Source organism: Vespa crabro, chromosome 2 (genome assembly GCF_910589235.1).
Source record: "Vespa crabro chromosome 2, iyVesCrab1.2, whole genome shotgun sequence".
In the NCBI taxonomy this organism is placed as follows: domain Eukaryota; kingdom Metazoa; phylum Arthropoda; class Insecta; order Hymenoptera; family Vespidae; genus Vespa; species Vespa crabro.
In genome coordinates, this window is record NC_060956.1 from 13,911,604 (window position 1) to 13,930,778 (window position 19,175).

The following is a 19,175-nucleotide window of genomic DNA, read 5'->3' on the forward strand; positions in this document are numbered from 1 at the left end:
TAATGATAGTGTGTTTCGTATTTGCAAATTCTTTCTCTCTCTCTCTCTCTCTCTCTCTCTCTCTCTCTCTCTCTCTCTCTCTCTCTCTCTCTCTCTCTCTCTCTCTCTCTCTCTCTCTCTCTCTCTCTCTCTCTCTCTCTCTCTCTCTCTCTCTCTCTCTCTCTTGTTCGTTCGTTCGTTCGTTCGACCGTTAGTTAATATTTCGAATAACCATAACGAGAAAGGATCGCGCAATATTTCCCTGGCGTATTTTGTTCCCACAATAAATACGCCAGTTGAATCTCATTCTCGTGCTCAAAGGAGCTCCGATACCAAGTTGAGTGTAAGTACGTCGGTGGCAACGATCCTACGCTTTCGGAATAGCGCCATGAGAAAGTTGACGTTACTTTTACGCGTTCGGGTATCTAGGAGAGACCAAAGACAGACCACACAAGAAGAAGAAAATCATACTCGGACTATATTCTAAGGTTCTTATAAGTAAACTGGGTAACATCCCCCATTCTTCTTTTTCTTGATCCTACTACTTCTTCTCCTTCTCTAACAGTCCTGCAGGGCTGAGATCTCAGTATGAGCAGTATGATCGATATCGTTGATTGGGTATTTGCGGTGTTAACAAATCGTTACCAGCTGTGCTCGATGCGGCAGGTCGAGTCTGACTTTATGATTGCACCTTCTACGTTACGTTCGAGCTTAAATGAGCAACTTGGCAACTTCAGTACCAGTATCGACTAACATTTACCAACACCAAGACCATCGCAAGTCGCATCATCGTTCAAAACCACACGGATTCTCATGATGGCGGAAGCCGATCTTCTTGAATGCAGTAACTCCAGCGTTTTTCTTCATATTTTTTTTTTCTTTTTCTTTTTTCCTTTTCCTTTTACTTTATTAGAGATAGATAAGCTAAGAATATGTAATTCTCTATACATATTTATAATATCTACATACATAATATATCTATATATACATACAGGATACTTACCTTTTTTCCTTAGAGGTCGAAATGACTTTAACGATTTCTTGTCATATTTCAACAAGTCTTTTAGAAAATTTTATAAGATGAGAATAATTATCATAACCACACGAATATTATTTACTATTTAATAGATATTACGAGACGAAATACGCGCTTAATACACGATACCTAGGCATATAAAATATATATTAATATGAATTAATTTTTTTATCGAATATAGAAAAACGATAATTTCGAGGTTGTACTCATCTATTGCCCTTATTTGATTTTTAATTCGTTTAAATTGTATCGTTAGTATCATTCGATTCGAAACCGTTCTGTTCAAAGTTTTTGGCACACTTCTATTTCGAGAAGGGACGCACGTGTACAAAAGAGACGATTTATACGTCGGACAATGTCAGAGGATAAATCGGTGACATTAGTTTCAATTCCGATCCTCTTTGCTCAGATTCATTTTGATGGACGTAAAAAGACACCAGCCGTTCGATCGTCGATCGTATCGTGCACTGATTCAACGGGCTTCGTGTGTGATCTCTCCAAAATGATTGAACGTATTTACAAACTACGAGAACGTTCGAAATTATGTTTCTACGTTTTTCTATCGATAAAACCTTAAAATAAAGAATCGCACCCTTTCCTTTGCTGGCATCTCATATATATAAAAGGCCGTTTATTGTTCGAGGGAAGAAGATTTACATCCGCAAACCAGCACGATACTACATGCACGTTACTCATTTGCAATTTTAAATCGGACGCGCATGATGCATGCGACGGTGAACCTGTACGACAACGACGACGACGACGGTAAGCAACTGCAACTGAAATAAAGCGCAAGGTGAATCCCCAATAAACGTTCATAATTAAACTTAATTCGTCCTATTAAACTCGTTTATCTTTCAATCAAACTGTCTAATAATATTCTCATATTCTCTCGGTTAATAAAAATCAAATCATATAAATAATCATTCATCTTGTTTATCGAATCGGGCTCTTCCTCCTTGGACATTGTTTTCTTCTTCGAATGCAACAATGCACCGCTGAACATTCTTTCGCAACGAATACTTTCCAATAAAACGTCGAAACGTCCATTACGTATTCTATTGAAAGCCAGTCGATGTTAGAAATATTTTTAGCCTAACGTAGCCTGTAACGTTCCGCTTGAATCTTTTCCTTTCTTGTTTTATTTTTTTTTTTGTTCTTTTCTTTTTATTTATAAGATTCGTCGATAGAAACATTTCGAAGAGGCAACGCAAGGATAGGAAAATTTCTCTCGAGGAACGAATTATGGCATGAGATTGGATTAGGTATCCGTTAACGGGCCAGATAAAAGCGTTAAACGAATCTCGACTCCAACTAACCTGCGATCTTGGTTGATAATTGATTGCGAAGTAAGCTTTACTCCATACATAACAGCTTCGAACGAAATCTCTTGTGTGGCTCCATCGTGCGAACGAACGGTAGTCACGATTCTGATTACGAAGCATGTAAAACATACCAAAGACCTTAACAGTGCAATAAACGGAGAAAGGTATAAAAGGATATAAAAAAGGAGAGAGTAAGAAAGAGAAAGAGAATAAAAAAGAGAGAGAGAGAGAAGGATACAAATGTCGAAGAGAATGAAAGATCTTTTACTCGATAGAAACGAAGCCTAAGAGAGGGTAAGGGTAAATCATAATCATATCCGCGTCTTTCTTTCACGATGTAAAATCTATTTTCTACCTTAACAAACATCGTGTGATTTCTACAAAAAAAAACTTATCGTTTAACACCATTTTGCTGTTAATCTAATCGATTCGTTCGTGTATGGTATAATATTATATATAAAATAAATTTGATATATCCATGTATTCTTAGATTGCATATAACTGTTATCATTGTTAATGTAAATTGTTTTGAATAGTGATCTTACTAAGAGTAAAAGAAAAAAATAAAAAGAATATTCGCTTTTTCCTTTCGAATGTTTAAAATAAAATCTATACTAAAAGATACATTCACCCTTTCCGAGAGAAAAATCTCGAATATACACGATTGAAGAGATTATACTCGTACGAATGTAATAAAGATAGTAATGACTCATCGAGGAACCGTTAGAGATAACCACGATTTTGCTCCTGGCAATTCTTCTCCATCTTCGCACCCTGCCGATTTCAACGACGTATTCCTGACATTAGAACATATCGAACAATCTCTGATTGCGGAAAGGATCAAAGGTAAAAATGCGATCGTATAATTCGCTCGTTCTTCGTAGAGGACCGCGATCGTCTTTCTCTCTCTCTCTCTCTCTCTCTCTCTCTCTCTCTCTCTCTCTCTCTCTTTCTCTCTGGTATTCCATTGATTACAAAGATTGATCTACGAAGATCGATAATCTTCCCTTCGTCGAAGGGAACGGACTATGAGTAGTTCTCTTGCTTCTTCTCTTTCTATCTCTATTTCTATTTGAGATTTACGAGCAGAGGTGAAAACGTCGGTAAGAGAAAACTCGTGGCTCGTTCTTCGAACGACGTTCAGGCTTGTCGAAGGACGAAATGAAGACGAGTCGAAGATAAATCTCGGCACGATTTCACGCCCACGGCACGCCCGAGCGATGAACGTTTCTCCTTCTTTCTTCTTCCATCATCCACTACTTCCTTTTTGCGATATCACGATGCTCCTTGTTACAAGCTAGTCTTTTCTCAACCCCGTTTGCGGTCTCCTCCTTCGGTCTCTCTGTCTCCCTCTCTTTCTCTCTTTATCTATCTATCCCTTTTTCTCTTTTCTTCTCCCTTTAGCACGCGCTTAAGACGTTCGGCTCCATCGGGGTCTAGATTTATTAAACGCCACTTATCGTGCGGATTAAACCACTGTAAGTCATTTATATCTTGTATTCTTATCCTATTTTTGCCGGTACACCATCTGACGTGACATGTGTTCCCCATATATATCTTCTCTCACTTGTTAAAAATATAGATACGAATATATTCAAGTAGATCGGCAAGTTTGGAATAGAGAGGACAAGGAAAGGACAGTGCCATTGAGAAACTTAAAGAAGGTAACCGAGCTTAAAAGCTATGTACATATGTGTGTGTGTGTGTGTTTGTGTGTGTATATGTATGTAGTTATTCCGTAAGTGGAGTCAAAGCCTTATGCGGTCAGACGCTTTAGGCTCGCACAGGAGAGGAAGAAAAAAATAAGCAGACACGATGTGGCCGATAGTTTTCTATATATATACATAGATATATACAAAGAGGAGAAATACAAGCGTATAAAAGTGTGTAGAAGGAAACTATGTAAGATCATTGTATCGACATGAGAATGGCACGTTGCCTGCGGTGCATCGAGTTCGATGCAATAACGACACACGCTAGAAAGGAAAATGATTTGATGACAATCGCCAAGGCTCCCTGTCCCGTTGTGGAGCGAAACGTAATCGTGGGTGTGTCTCCCTGTGATCTGCATGGTACTCGAGAACAATGTGACATTATGGTAAAAGAACCGAGGCCATTGTCGTCGAGGAGAACGCGCGTCGACCGAAGAACGTTTGCCTCCTTTCTGATCCTTCCGACTTCTCGATCTGTCCTTTCCAGACGATACGATGAATGATACCCAAACGAATTCGAACGAACGAGTCTACGTAGTAAGTAAGTACTGTTATACTTATTTCCTATGGCTTTCCTTTCAGTTCGTTCGTCGGACCACCTTTACACGGACATAGACTACTGTCGGGGTCTGACACCGATAAAAGGAGCAACACTATGTTGGACGTTGTTCGTTTGTTCGAGATAATATGAGTGCGGCACGGTGCGAGCACGAGAGAAGCGGATAAATTCCCCTTTGTTTTGCTCACGCTATCTTACCTTTTTATCGAATCCTCAGAATCGTGGCTATATAGTTATAAGCATTACATAATAACCTCTTGAGGTGAATTCATGTGCGCTACATAACAGAAATATACCAGCTGTCGTTTACACGAAGATACTTCTATTTATAATTATATTTATCTCTCTTCGTTTTCTGTACTAAGAACAAATTTTGATCGTTCGTAAGTATATATATATATACATACACACACACACACACATATGTATTTATGTATTTACATCTCGAGTTTGCGAGCCGGAAGTTAGAATCCCAGGGAAATTAGGTCTATCTTTACCTAAGTGCTTTCTAAGACGCGGTGCACGGTTACAGAATCCCTTTAGAGACTTTTTTCTTTTCTTTTCTTTTTTATATTTTTTTTTCGTATTCTCCAAGGATGGAATAATTTATAATCCAGGAAAGCTGCTGTGCTGGCTCTCGAGTTTCAGTCCGCCTTCTAATAGTGCTCGCGTGTCTTCATCCGGTGAACGTTGGACGGACGCAATGGTCGTCTATAGACCAGGTGTCCGTGTATTATTCCCATCTCAAACGCGTTCGAACTATTCCAGAGGAAAGTTCAATGGGTGAAGTTAGAAACGAAGGGGACTATGATTCCATGATAGTCGAGTCACGAAATTTTATCGACTTCCGCAAACGTTAGGCGTTACGTTAGTGTGAGTTGACACGGCCGCCATGGAAATTGAACAAAGGAACGAACATGTAAAGAGAGAGAGAGAGAGAGAGAGAAGAGAAAGAGAAGAGTCAAAGAACTTGGAATAACAGAAATAACGCTCTTCTTCCATTATTTCACTCGATCAACTTTGTTTGATCACGCTCGGTCTTATTTACAGCTCGTTTCTACCGTAACGTAAAGTCCGACTCCAAGAATGACTGCGTCAGCCGAGAACGTAGCTTTTACTGTCTAAGTAAATAATCCATGCCGCGATGCCGATAATCGGCAAATAAAAACAAGGGTAAAACAGGGTATTAAAAGGGACAACTATCTTGAAAGACCACCTCATAATGCCAGTTTCACGATTTTGCAGAATCGCAGGAAGTTGGTTCTCGTTGTTTATATTATGATTATTGACGAAAATGTTTAACTTTTTTCTCATCGTGGCTAACGACGTTACTTGAGTTGAAATATGATACAACACCGACGGTTTTTCGAGAATGTTGTAATACACATGTCTCTTTACAATTGATAAATTCACGTGAAATTATTTCTATTAAAGCTATTAACTTTTCTGACACTTTTAACATCATCGTTCCGGGATCACTTTCACGCGCGAACTCGACTTGGATTTACTTCGTACATCCATAATATTACTAATAATAAGGAAACGATTTCGATAATACGTTCGCGTCTTAATACGACAATTTTCTTGACAAGGATATAATTTCAAGCCTATAATAATCGTGGTAGTTATTAACGAACGAGTCGAAAGTTTATTCTGTACAATTATTATTACGGCGTATCTCAGAGACCATTAGAGAGAGCTTGATGAAGGCAGCCGTGCGGTAAGCCGCAGAATAAACGCACCCGAACTCATTGACAAACTGTAAGAACTCATAATGCGAGTTACAACATGGTTTACGAAGCGAGCCCATCGAAGGGCATATTCTTTTATTTTTCTCTTTCTACTCCACCCTCTCTCTTCCTCCTCTCTCTCTCTCTCTCTCTCTTCCTTTCTCTTTTTATTTTTCTTTCTCTTTCTCTTAATCGAATCAAAATCTTTAACTTTCAAATCAATCTTGGAAATTCCAAAATAAACTACCTATCAGATAGATAGTTGACCGAAAAAATTGTCGTTAAACTAAAATACATATGTAAGTATATGTATACAATAATGAGAGGAGACATTTTCTTTTTTATTTTGCATCGCGAGATAATGATGCTTATTTGTAGATATTGGTAATGGTATTACATTTTTTTCCTTTTCTTCTTGCGAACGAAAACATATTCTTGGAAAAAATATTCCAATGTTATCGACAATTTTCAAATAAAAGAATTTACGATAGAAAATACGAAGATTGTAAATTATAAAGCTCTTATCAAAATTGAGTAACATACGTACTCGATCATACTTTTCCCTAAATTCTCTTAAAAAACGAACTATTTCGCGTCAGTCCGATGACTTTTATTTCTTCGCCGATTACCATTTCCTGGTTCTCCTGAATTTACTCGACATATCTATAGGAATACTTGAAACGCAATTTACGAGTTCAGGAAATTACTAGATAGAGAGGAACGATTCCTTAAAGTATCGCGTAAAGGAAAAGGAAACTGGCCGTGTTGCCTCGTCTTCAACTACGTCAACTACCGATTCCCGTATCGATAATAGAACGATGCTATAAATCCTACGTCTCTCGCCATCTTGTTTCAAGATTGTTAAGATTTATGCTCGAACAACTGCCTTGAGAAATTTCATGCGACGAAATTATTTTCGATCGTGTCGAACTAGAAACGTGTGTTAACCTCCCTCCCTCTTTCTCTCTCTCTCTCTCTCTCTCTCTCTCTCTCTATCTATCTCTATCTATATCTCTCTTTCCACTAACGCTATTGTATTTAAAAAGAAAAAAAAAGAGAAAAAAGAAAGAAAAAAACATTAAGCGGTTTCGTTCAATTATCCATTTCTAACGCGTACCTCTAAGATATTTACTAAGAAAATTTATGATTATCGCGAGTTTCTCGTTGTGCAGCCAAGACTTGCAGCCAATGTGCAATACACGATTATGCAGAATTCGCAATAAGTTTCATGCAGACCGAGCTTAGCTCCGAGGTATATTTGGTCTCTTAAAAGCTCGCTTATACGAGCGAGAAAGGCCACAATAATAATAAAATGTTTAGAATTGTATGCTCGTTTGTGTGGCTTGTCTACAATGAGCCAAATATATACGACGCCGGACAATGCACCAGAGGAGTCTGGAATTGCAAGTGAAAAACAACGTACGCTTAAATTGACAGTAATTCGCGACGCGTATTATCTTTCCTCTCGGCGATAGTTTTACTTCGTTATCGTAAACGTAGATATACCAGTATAATGGACTAAGAAAATGAAAAAAAAATATTCAAAACCTAATTTGAACGACAAGGCATCGTAATCAATGGCGAAACTTTCAAAATATTTTTCTTATCGGATTTAGTTGATATGATCATGAAAATGATATTCAACGAAATAATCACTTATTCACGCAGTAAAAGTGGCGAACGCGTAAATTGCAGGAGCTTACGAGTACTTCAAATACTTTTACCGATAATAATTTCACCCTTATTCCATAGTATCCGTCCGCGCTTATTATACGAATCGCACTGGTTTCACTGTGTTTACAACATTTATATTATAAATGTTGAAAATGCAGATTCCAGATGACGACAAAGACGAGAACGACAACGACGACGACGACGAGTATTTCTCGGTCTTCGTGGTTATCCGGTAAAGCAGTAGATATGTCCTACATCGTAAAAGACGGTCCCTCGGACGTAAGGTTTGATCTTCTCATTTGGCGAGAAATTTATTTCACGTTTGTATTCTCACACGAATGAGATCGCGCAATTCAACATATACGAAGAAGGAAAGAAAGAGGTGGAGGAGGAGGAGACGAGGAGACGAGGAAAAAGAGAAAAGGAAGAACGGCCAGACAGATTTAAATTAATAATGACCATCAGGTGTATACCGGAATGTACCGTATAGAAGATTCATAATATCAGAGATAATCGTTAAACGGACGATCTCGAACTCGTATCGAGCGATGAAACTCATGCAAACAGATACGCGTAGATTTCCTTTTCGCGCCTCTTAAAAATACCTCTTAACACGATGTTACCGAGCTATGAAATTTACCATCCTGTGTATTAGACTATCGCTATCCCAAGAAAACGATAGCCAAGCGTTGGTACTCGGGAAATATTCTTTAGTCGAAGGAAACGCACGCATTTCTGATTTATACTCTTCGAAGAGAGTTAACGCGTTCTTATCTATACTACCGAAGCTAGTTCGCCACGTCGAAAAACAACAGAAACAATAATATATATATATATATATATATAATATATATATATATGTGTGTGTGTGTGTGTGTGTGTGTATATATATATATATATGTGTGTGCATGTATGTTGGATATCGGATATCTACGTAAGAGAAAATATTCTTCTTCGATTATTTACATGCGAACGCGTGCACGCTTACGTTCAACTATTAGTATCACTTTGTGCCATATCGAAGGCCACGTGCTCTGATTGGTTCACCGTGGTATCACTAATAGAGTTATCCACAGGCTGGAACAACCGGTCTTAAGAAGGGTTATTTTATTCAACGTAGGTACCAACCACGACTTCACTGAGATGTGTACATTCTGTCCATGTATAAGAGAATACGATACACCAAGGATTTAACTGGCAGTATTTACATAAATTTTATATTGAATTTTTTGACGTCATATCGCAAGTACGCGAGCGCACGCGCACATATCCTCCTATCACAGATAACCTCGACGATTCAGCTCGGAGTACTTTCTCTCTCTCTCTCTCTCTCTCTCTCTCTCCCTTTCTCTCTCTCTCTTCGAACTACCCTCACTTTTTTTAGATAATAATAAGCGATAATCTAAGCGATAATCCCGACGAACATGGGACGCGACGTAAATACGAATATCTCCTCCTTCCTCCCTCACTTTCATCCGTTCTTATTCGCATACGTGCTCATAGCTACGCAAGTTTCTTGTCTTGCATCGTATAGCACGTTCATGCACCACACGTACCTACTATAATGTCCACGTAGAGAAGTACGACAAGAGTTCATACTTTTTTTTTCAATCACATTAATCCGACTTCATTACGCATATAAATTATAGTTAGCAAGTAAGTAGTAATACATTTCGATGAAATATTCCAAGAATCGAGTTGAATGTAATCTTCTTATCACGTTTCACCTTACCGTTAAAAACATAAAATCGATCGAGAGCTTTCACGTACTTACCTATCTTGCATTCTTTCTTCCCAGTTCGAAACTCAAACTCGAAGAACCCATACACGTTCAGGCCGTGTTCGGCCGACTTTCGCATTCCAGATACGGAGCAATGCCGCGAAGGCAACCTATCTATTTACGAATCGCTGTTCCGGGATGATGAACACCGCAAGGCGAAGCCAGGACGGGAATATATAACTCGGCGCGAACGCCTTAGGTGCCACGCATAGCTTGCCCTCTCACCCCTCTCAGAGCATTCGCCAAGTTCAAGGATGCTTTCGAGGTCTAGGTTCGCCCGTGGCGAACACCGGCACACTCTGATGCAAGGAGGAGGAGGGTCCCCTCCATCCTACGTCGTGGATTCGAGACGCGATGCCGTGCGAAGATAGGTGCATTGTTTTGCTCGACTGAGTGTTTACGTTTGTCAGTAGGCGACGTGTGACAGTGGCACTATCTCTCTCCCTCTTTCTCTCTCTCTCTCTCTCTCTCTCTCTCTCTCTCTCTCTATCTATCTATCTATCTATCTATCTATCTATATATCTTTCTTTTTCTTTTTCTCTTCTCTAGAAACTATACATAAGTATACTAAGAAAACTTCCATTCTTGACTCGTTCAAGTCTACGCTCGAATGCAACAGCTTGGTAAATTATGAAAGAACGTCTTCTATTTATGGCTACAGTCACCGTTACGAAGCATCGAACATCTGGCGATAGGGGCGCAGATAGAGAGAAGATAATAACGTGTAGCCTAGTCTGGACCTATTTCACGGACATCCCGAGGGTAACCTGGCGCTACGGAGACAGCGATGAGTAGATCTTTGCTGTAAGTAACGGCCAAGTAGTAAACACGTAGCAACTAGGGAAGAATGAACGAACGAACGAACGAACGAACGAACGAACCATCCAACCAACCGACCAACCAACCAACCAACCAACCAACGAATGGGGTTGAACTTCCTGCAGCGATAACTCTAATAATAGCCCTTGGTGTCTTTACCCGTCCTACCACTTAGATTCTCCGTCCGTAACCCCCACCTTAAAATTGAAAGAAATATCAGCTGGATCGTAGATCGATGAGGATGATAACAGAGTATATGCTTCTACTCGTTGATATCCACCGAACGTTCAAGATTCCTTCTGCATTTAAAGCTGAGACTGTGTTCACTTATCAACCATTAGATTCGTCCAAACCAAATTACAAACGAGCTAATCTAATAAGTTTTAATAAAATAATAAATAAAATAATAAAAAAAGAAATATAAAATGAAATATTTTTATGTTAATATTATAATATTTTTCAACGACATCTTATTTAGAAATAAATGTGTACGAGTACACATCTCCATTAGAAATAATTTAATCGATCGGAACTACGATCGAAAATGATTTGAGGAAAAGAATTAAAAAAGGAATATTTCTCTACATGTGTATTATTATACAAGTGCCGCACGTTTCGGTTCGGTTAATTGGACGAATTCGAAAGAGAAGTCGAATTTGTAGGAAAAATAAAAGGGGAAAGAAATAAAACGACTAACTCGAGGTTTGGTTTGGCTAAGGACCAAGGAACGCGGAGCTCCGCATTTAGGCGGATTCTACGTTATTATTAGCTCGTCGGCATGTCCAGAATAATTCTACACTTTCAGAAAGTCCTGCCACGTTATTAGTATCCAGGAAACGAAAGTGCTACCGCATGTGATCGTAATATATAGGATGATATGGATATATATATATATATATGTATACGATATTCATTTCTATACGATGCTACTCGATTTGTCTTTTTTCATTTAACGCAAATAGAAAATGGAACATTAGAGAAACGTTATCGCGCTCGTTTTCTATAAAATTACTACGGTTTATCAATGTTTCACGCTCGAACGAGATCATATCTCGACTTCTCGATAATCGATTAATTCAATTTTCAAGAAGATAGTTAATTTCTTTCGTCGTTCTTCTCGCAGAAGAGAATCCTGGGAAGAATGAGGGAAACGTGATCTACCCTGAGCTAGCTCGCTTGTTCGTTCATTCGCGCACGAGCGCAGGCAGAATCTTGATCACGACTTCGTGAGCTTGTACGCGAAACGCAGGGACCTTGTTGCGTGAGTCAGCCAACACTACGAGAACTCAAGATTTTTTCGAGTCCTAAGATGTTACAAATGTCGACGTCCGTTTGAACTTTATCACTGAGAATTACGTACGTTGCGATGTATAACATCGATTTCGTACTACCTTCTGCCGTTTCTATTAAAATGTCATAGAAACTAGAGATATAAGAGATGAAGAAAAATCTATCGTATCTGTGTTGTGACACGGCGTCTACATTGTAAAGTCTTTAGCATATACATTGAGATCGAGAGATCGACGTAAATTTACACATAGATTTCACGAAGATTTCTCGACGGTATTTCGTTTTCCAAGACACCTTAGTCGGACGTATACATTGTAAGTATTTATGTATATTTGTACTATCGAGTATACGAGGAAAAACATTAACACGGAAAGACAGAGGTATGATATCGAAACACCTATCCGCCTAGACGAAATCACGGAAAACGTGATTCCATTGGCTCGTGGAAACGCCAAAAGCGCGGCGGACATTAATCTCAAGGGAAGATATCTCGTTACCACGGAACCATAAACAAGTCGACCTCGTTGCGATCCCGACGCATGAACTACGCCTTTGCCCTTAAGGGCTCCTGGCAACAATGCCAGCGCCACGACTCGAACAGGATCTCCGTTGGAGGATAGTAGAGGCGCCAATGGCGATGATGTAGGTGGATCTGAATGCGAGAGAGGAGGAGGACTAGGCGAATAGAAAGAGAAGTGGGGAGAAGTTGATATTGTTGTTGTTATTGTTGTTATTATTATTGTTGTTGGCGAGAATGATAGTGAAGATGGTAGTGATGGTGGTGATGGTGGTGGTAGTGGTGGTAAGGTAACGCAAGGAAAAGTACTCTCGGATCCGCACGAGAGCTTAAGCGCACAGCCTCACGGCAAGGCAAAGTCACTGCACTCTTGTGCCCCGTTGTGCTTCTCTCGCGGCAAGAGTCCTTCCGCGCCGAGATAGAGGCGCATTAGAGCTGTGAGCGTAGCCGGTTTGCCAGCACGAAATATTTTTCATTGACAATAAGAGAAAACGAGCATCACCGGCGCGTGTGTTTAATGCCGCGAACGTGCATAAAAACGCGTCTTGAACTATTATTAGAACTCTGTTTAAATAAGATTATGTGGATTGTTGAGAGAAATAGAGAAAGAAAAAAAGAAAGAAAGAAAGAAAGAGAGAAAGAGAGAGAGAGAGAGAGAGAGAGAGAGAGAAAGAGAAATCAGGTATGCGAGGTAGGCGCGCCACCTTCGCTCTGTCCCGCGCCTTTAACTTCCTCTCATACGGAATTCCATATCCAAGTGTAAAATCCAAGGATTATACAAATTATCGATCTGAATCTAATGAAGCTTCGCTCGCTCGACTTCCAGAGGTGGTCCAAACTTCTCAATATTATTGCTTTTTAACGAGCAACACTTTGCACTTCGTCAATTCGCTCATTTGATTCGTAAGATATTAACGATAAATCTGTCAAATTCTTCGCGTCCGCTCAAACGACTTGTTCGTTTCGAAAGACGAAAGAAGAATCGACGAAATGAATGTACTATTTCTTTTGATTCGAGACGATAAACTCCGACAGATTTCATTCGAATTAATTCGAATGAAGGATTGTGCTTACCAGGAGGTCGGGACATCGAGTAACGTGCATAATATCTAAATGAGATGATAACAAGCGGAATGACTCTCTCTCTCTTTCTCTCTCTCTCTCTCTCTCTCTTTCTCTCTCTTTCTCTCTCTCTCTCTCTCTTTCTCTCTCTCTTTCTCTCTTTCTTTCAGTGCTTAAACTCGATCAATGCGATGAAAGTTGCCGCGATGAGAAAAATTCGTCTCGCTAATCTTTTACATTATCGTACCGCAGCAAACGCGTGCACCCAAGCTATACCTGACCATAATCGAGTAATATATGCAGTGTCTGAGACGCATAAACTGCTTCAATCGTGACCACCGTAATGCTTAGGAGTAATCGTTATTTACGACGCTGTAAAGCGTAAAACGGGGATGAAACGTTGTAATGAAATGGTTAATTATGTTGATTCATGTTTGCATTTACCTCACAGCTGCTACGAGTTACGTCCTACGTTGTAACGTGCGTGCAATTTTCGAACTAATGTCTGCTCTCTAAGTTTACGAACGATATTTCCATTTTTCCCCCCTCTCTCCCTTTCTCTCTCTCTCTCTCTCTTTCCTTTTTCTTAACTCGCTCGTTAAACTTACATTTTCTCGAAGCACGTAGGTCAACGATTTCAACAAACTAGTAAACACGGAAATACTTTCCTGACGTAAAATTTCAAGAACATTTTTTAACGATAAACGATATGTAGGTAAACTATATCTATTACGTGCATTCATCATTTTCGTTCTCTTACAACTTAGGCTTCAATTGAATCAATACTAATCGAAATAATCGTAAGGTAAAAAACAATGACGTATCGAATGTGCTGCCGACGAATGGGTCGAGCAATATCTCTAAGCTGTTTTAACGCTGCGCTGAGAGTGCGCTTCTACAACGCGGAAGCTCGTTGCGGGGGAGTGCAGATGCAGGATCGCGCCGACGGCCGGCCTCCTCGGAAGGTCGTGCCATTCAGCGGCCGTTCACCCGTCATCTCTTTCTTTTTCTGCTCTTTCCCTTCGTTTTCTAACCTATCTCAGGTATCCCGCCTTTGTTACCGTACCTACTATATTCTATGTATCTCCATATATATATATATATATATATATATACATTTATCTTGTATATATGTACTTATACTAAGAACAACTGAATTTACTCGAACGAGCCACGCGACTATAACAATCTTATTTTTTCTTTTTTTTCATCTGTCTCTTCCTCTCTTTTTCTCTTTTTCTTTCTCACACACGTATACTATATAATCGACAATCATCTTTGGTCGATTTCGTTGTATTCGCTTAGAACATTCCGTTCTTACGATCGACTGCATTTTATAGGCTCGCGTGACGTTCCTGACAATGACCGGACATCGTGATGCTTTTCAGCAAAGAAGAGATAAGTATAGGCCTTGTGAGTTCAATAGAAGAGGTCTTTACGAAGGACGATTTAGAAAGAGCGACGAGCTACGATAGGTGCGATTAGCGTCCCTTAACGCCTTCCTGACTAGCTTGTCGCCTGGCAAAGGGTATCCAGGACGTTCACCTTTCGTCCTTTTGTCCTTCTACGTCACGTTATCAGTCTAACGCATCCGCATAACCGGTCCTTAGAATATATTTATCGCACGGGCAAACGCCTTCAGCGACAAATTCACGGAGGTGACAAATTATGGATCCGACTTTACGGTATTTTTATGAGTTAGGTGTGACGATCATTGATCATGCTATTATACTCTCTACTAGTATAGCGCAACGTCATCAATTTCCTTAGTCGATCGAGAGGCGATCACGCTGAGAAATAAGATTGATTCTAATGGGAAATATTCGAGAGACATAAAACGAACGTGCTCTTATAATTATTACAAGCACATATTCCGCCGATACTTTCGCATTTTTTCTCTTCTTCTTTTTTTTTAATTTAATTTATTAATCACATCGAAGCGTCAATGCTCGTAATTTTTTATTTCTTTTTTTCTTTTTTCCTTTTCATTAAGGAAGTCGACGGTATTTATATCGACGATTTCGCTGAATGAGCAAACGAAAAAAAATCATAATCGCGTCTAATAAAATCTTAGACATATTTCTAACTATATTTACGTTTCTCTCGTTCTATATGCAGAGTGCGTGTCGAAGGCATTGCGCTAGGTCACGCGCTCGATCGTGCAAATTACGCGTTCGAATCGAACGCGTTTCTTACATCCGTGCTCCCTTTCTGCCTTTCATCCTCGTAACCGTGTCGATCATGCCGATCGACCGTTCGAACGAGCACTCTCCGTATAGTCTCTCTCTTTACTATCGTCGGTATCGTGATCCTTTCACTTTTCGATCGCGCCACAATGTATCGCTCTACCCTTTGAATGTCTCTCGTACGGCGAGAGAGGCTATCTCGACGGGAAATATTTAAACGATAATATCGCGACGCTTAAACTTTCGAACAGCCGTTCGGCTTAAAACGTTTAAACGTTTACATAGATAAATATGTAGCCAATCGATATAATTAAAAACGTTTTATACGCATTTACATTCAATACAAGGAATTTGAAATTTCTTCGTAGATGCAACTAGGTCTTATTGCGGGGTTTACTACAGGAGAAATACGTCGAAAGTCTTTGCGCTCCCTTATCGATAAGAGTAGAGTAAAGAAGGGCCGACGAGGACAGGCAAGTAGGAGAAGGTTAGATAGAGAAAATAGAATCGGAGAAAGAAGATGAAGGTGGAATTCGTTTGGCGGATCTTCTCACGCGCCATACTCGCGAGACGAGTTCTTCCTCGTCGTTGGCGTCCGAGGCAAGAGCGATTTCTCTTCTTAATCGCGACGTATGTCCTCCGGTCTTCGTCCTTGGAAGTAAGAACGTTCAATGAGCACCATACGCAATCTTCGATAACCCCTTTGATTAGAGGAATTCAGCAAGAAACGTCGAGACGGCGCCAGCCAACGGGTCGCTGAGAAAAAGCGGTCGAGTGAGGAGTTCTAATGCTCGAATGCCAATGCGCTTATTTATTTCTAAATAGCATAACCGTTCGGTCAGACGGTGTCGATGGTTATGCCAATCACCGTGCCCCGTCTATACTTACTACATATACCGACAACGCGGTTATTCGTTGAAACGATTAAACGATCATGCGTTTCTCCAATCGTAAAATGTATTAACGCCACCAAAGGCCTTTGCTATCGAGACAACATTCTTTTTCGTTCCCGAAGTTCGCACAATATTTAAACGTAGCTTTCATTTAATTCGCGAACGGGCGTTCTCGTTAAAACCGAATGAAATAAATCGAGAATGGTCGAATACCGTTTAAAAGTCCTCCTATGTAGCTCTATTTATGTATATATAACAATCGACGGCAATTAGAACGTTCTTGTAAATCATTTTCCAACAAAGCATGCTGCCACATTAGGTCCACCGAGCAACCTTAATTACACCAGTCTTACAAACACCGGCAATTTTATTGTTAGTATTTCAGTATCGTCGATAGCATCGTAAGCAATTAAATCAATTATCAGCAAGCACTGTCCGTTTCTGGTTTAGACGGACACATTGCACCGAGTGGAGTCGAGTTGAGTGATGGCAGGTGGATATCGTCGGTATAGTATTATATCGTGAGAAAATATGCGATTAATTTCCTGCTCCACGAGTTAACGGTGTACGGTCGATATACGAGCCGCAGAAGTAAGAATATGTCTGCGCGATGACACTACATTAGAAACGGCCATACATAGTCTCTTCTACGTTCGCCGCTTTGCTGTCGTAAACATTTGTCCAAGAAATTCCACGAATGAAGTAATACACTTGTGTGACCGTTCCTAAATTTTTTCTTATCGCACCCGATCGATCGACATTTGAAAGTGGCGGGGAGCCTAGAAAATCAAATATCTCGGTCTCTTTTCAAAATAATCTAAACGTTCAATCTAACGTAAACAATTTATTATATACACATACTAAATATACGATAACTATAAGACATAAATTGAGAATAAAAGGGCAAAATCAACGATGTCTTATAATATTATATAGTTCAAAGAAGGAAAGAAGCGCGTTTATAACCACGTTAACTGTACAAGGCCACAATCGATCGACAAACTTTTACACGTTGGGTATTATGAAAGGATTTCATTGTAAATTCACCGCGTGCCAAGATAAAACAGACAATTCTTAATTTCACCCGTGCGTGAATAATGCCAAGTTAATGCCACGGAGTGGCATATCTCGAAGTTCAGAATAATTGACTCGAATCGAGCTGTATTCCACGCGAAAGAGAGATAGAGAAAAATAAAGAAAAAGAAAAATAGAGAAATAAAGAGAGAGAGAGAGAGAGAGAGAATAAAATAAGAGGATTATGAAGTGCTTTCGTAAGTGGTTTCTCTAGCATCCATCTTCCTGATTATAAATGAGACTCGACGTGGCGCGCGAGTTACGCGAAGAATTGTGGATAATTTTTCGAATATGTCGGTAAATTTAAAAGGTCTTATTGACTTCAAAGATAATTTTGTATAGATTGATTCACGAGATTTGCGAATCATTACGATCCGCATCGCCAACGACGTCTTCGTCGTTGTCTTTGTCGCTGTCATCTTTGTCATCGTCGTCGTCGTCATCGTCGTCGTTGTCGTTGTCGTTGTCGTTGTCGTTATCGGTGGGCGTCGTCTATATTACCAAGGCCAACCGGTACATCTATCGTAAGAAGATGGGAACACGATGAGTTATCCGAGAAGCAGGTCGGAAGAAAAGATGGATGACTCGTCGTGGTTATTTAAGCCATTCAAATAGCCGTCGTCTGTGTCTCATTAAGCTCGTTGGACGACGTCTTCGATTATTATTTAATTAACGAGTATCCAGAAGAATAAATCTTAAGTAAATATAAACGTAAATATATAAGTAATACATATATGTATTAAATGAAAATTCATATCCTTCCGGATATTAAATAAGATATATACCTTATATATTTATATAAACGTCTTACATACTTCACTATGTAAGTACTTACTTATACCGAATGTGAGATAAAGGAAATGGTCGATTTCACAATCACCTTTCGATTATTTTCTTTCTTCCTCTTTCTCTCGTACATGTTAACAACTTGGATTTACATCGATTCAACGACAGTTGTAACTCTTCTAAAAGGACGGTTACATGGAAAAGGCAAACTCAAGGAGAGTCCTTAACTGTGTACGGTGAGAGTTCGCGGTGGCCGAGTTGAGCCTGAATCCTACAGGAACGTCGTGGAATTTAAAAACTCGTCTATGGGTAACACCCGTGTCTAGTACAACCTCCTCCTCCTCCTCTCTTCTTCTCTCTTCTCCTCTTCTTCCTTATTCTCTCCTTATCCTCCTCATTTCCTCTCGTTGGCACTTGAGGCAAGAGGAAAGAGCTAAAGAGACGAGCCCAGCTGCATTTGTACTCGAACGCGTTGTCCGCTTTAACACTCGCGAACACCGCGGCGTGTCGAGAATGCGGAAAGAACGAGAAACTTCTCTTTCTCTTCTACTTTTGTATTGCGCACACATATACGTGAGCACACACATAGATACTTACATATGTGAATATGTACTTACGTACGATGCCGGTAACTCGAGACGCGCGATGTGATGGCTCTTTGGAAAACCGCGCGAACTGACCAACACGGCTGCGCATGCGCGTTCACATACACACATATATACACGCATAGATCCTCTCCAAGGGTAGATTGTA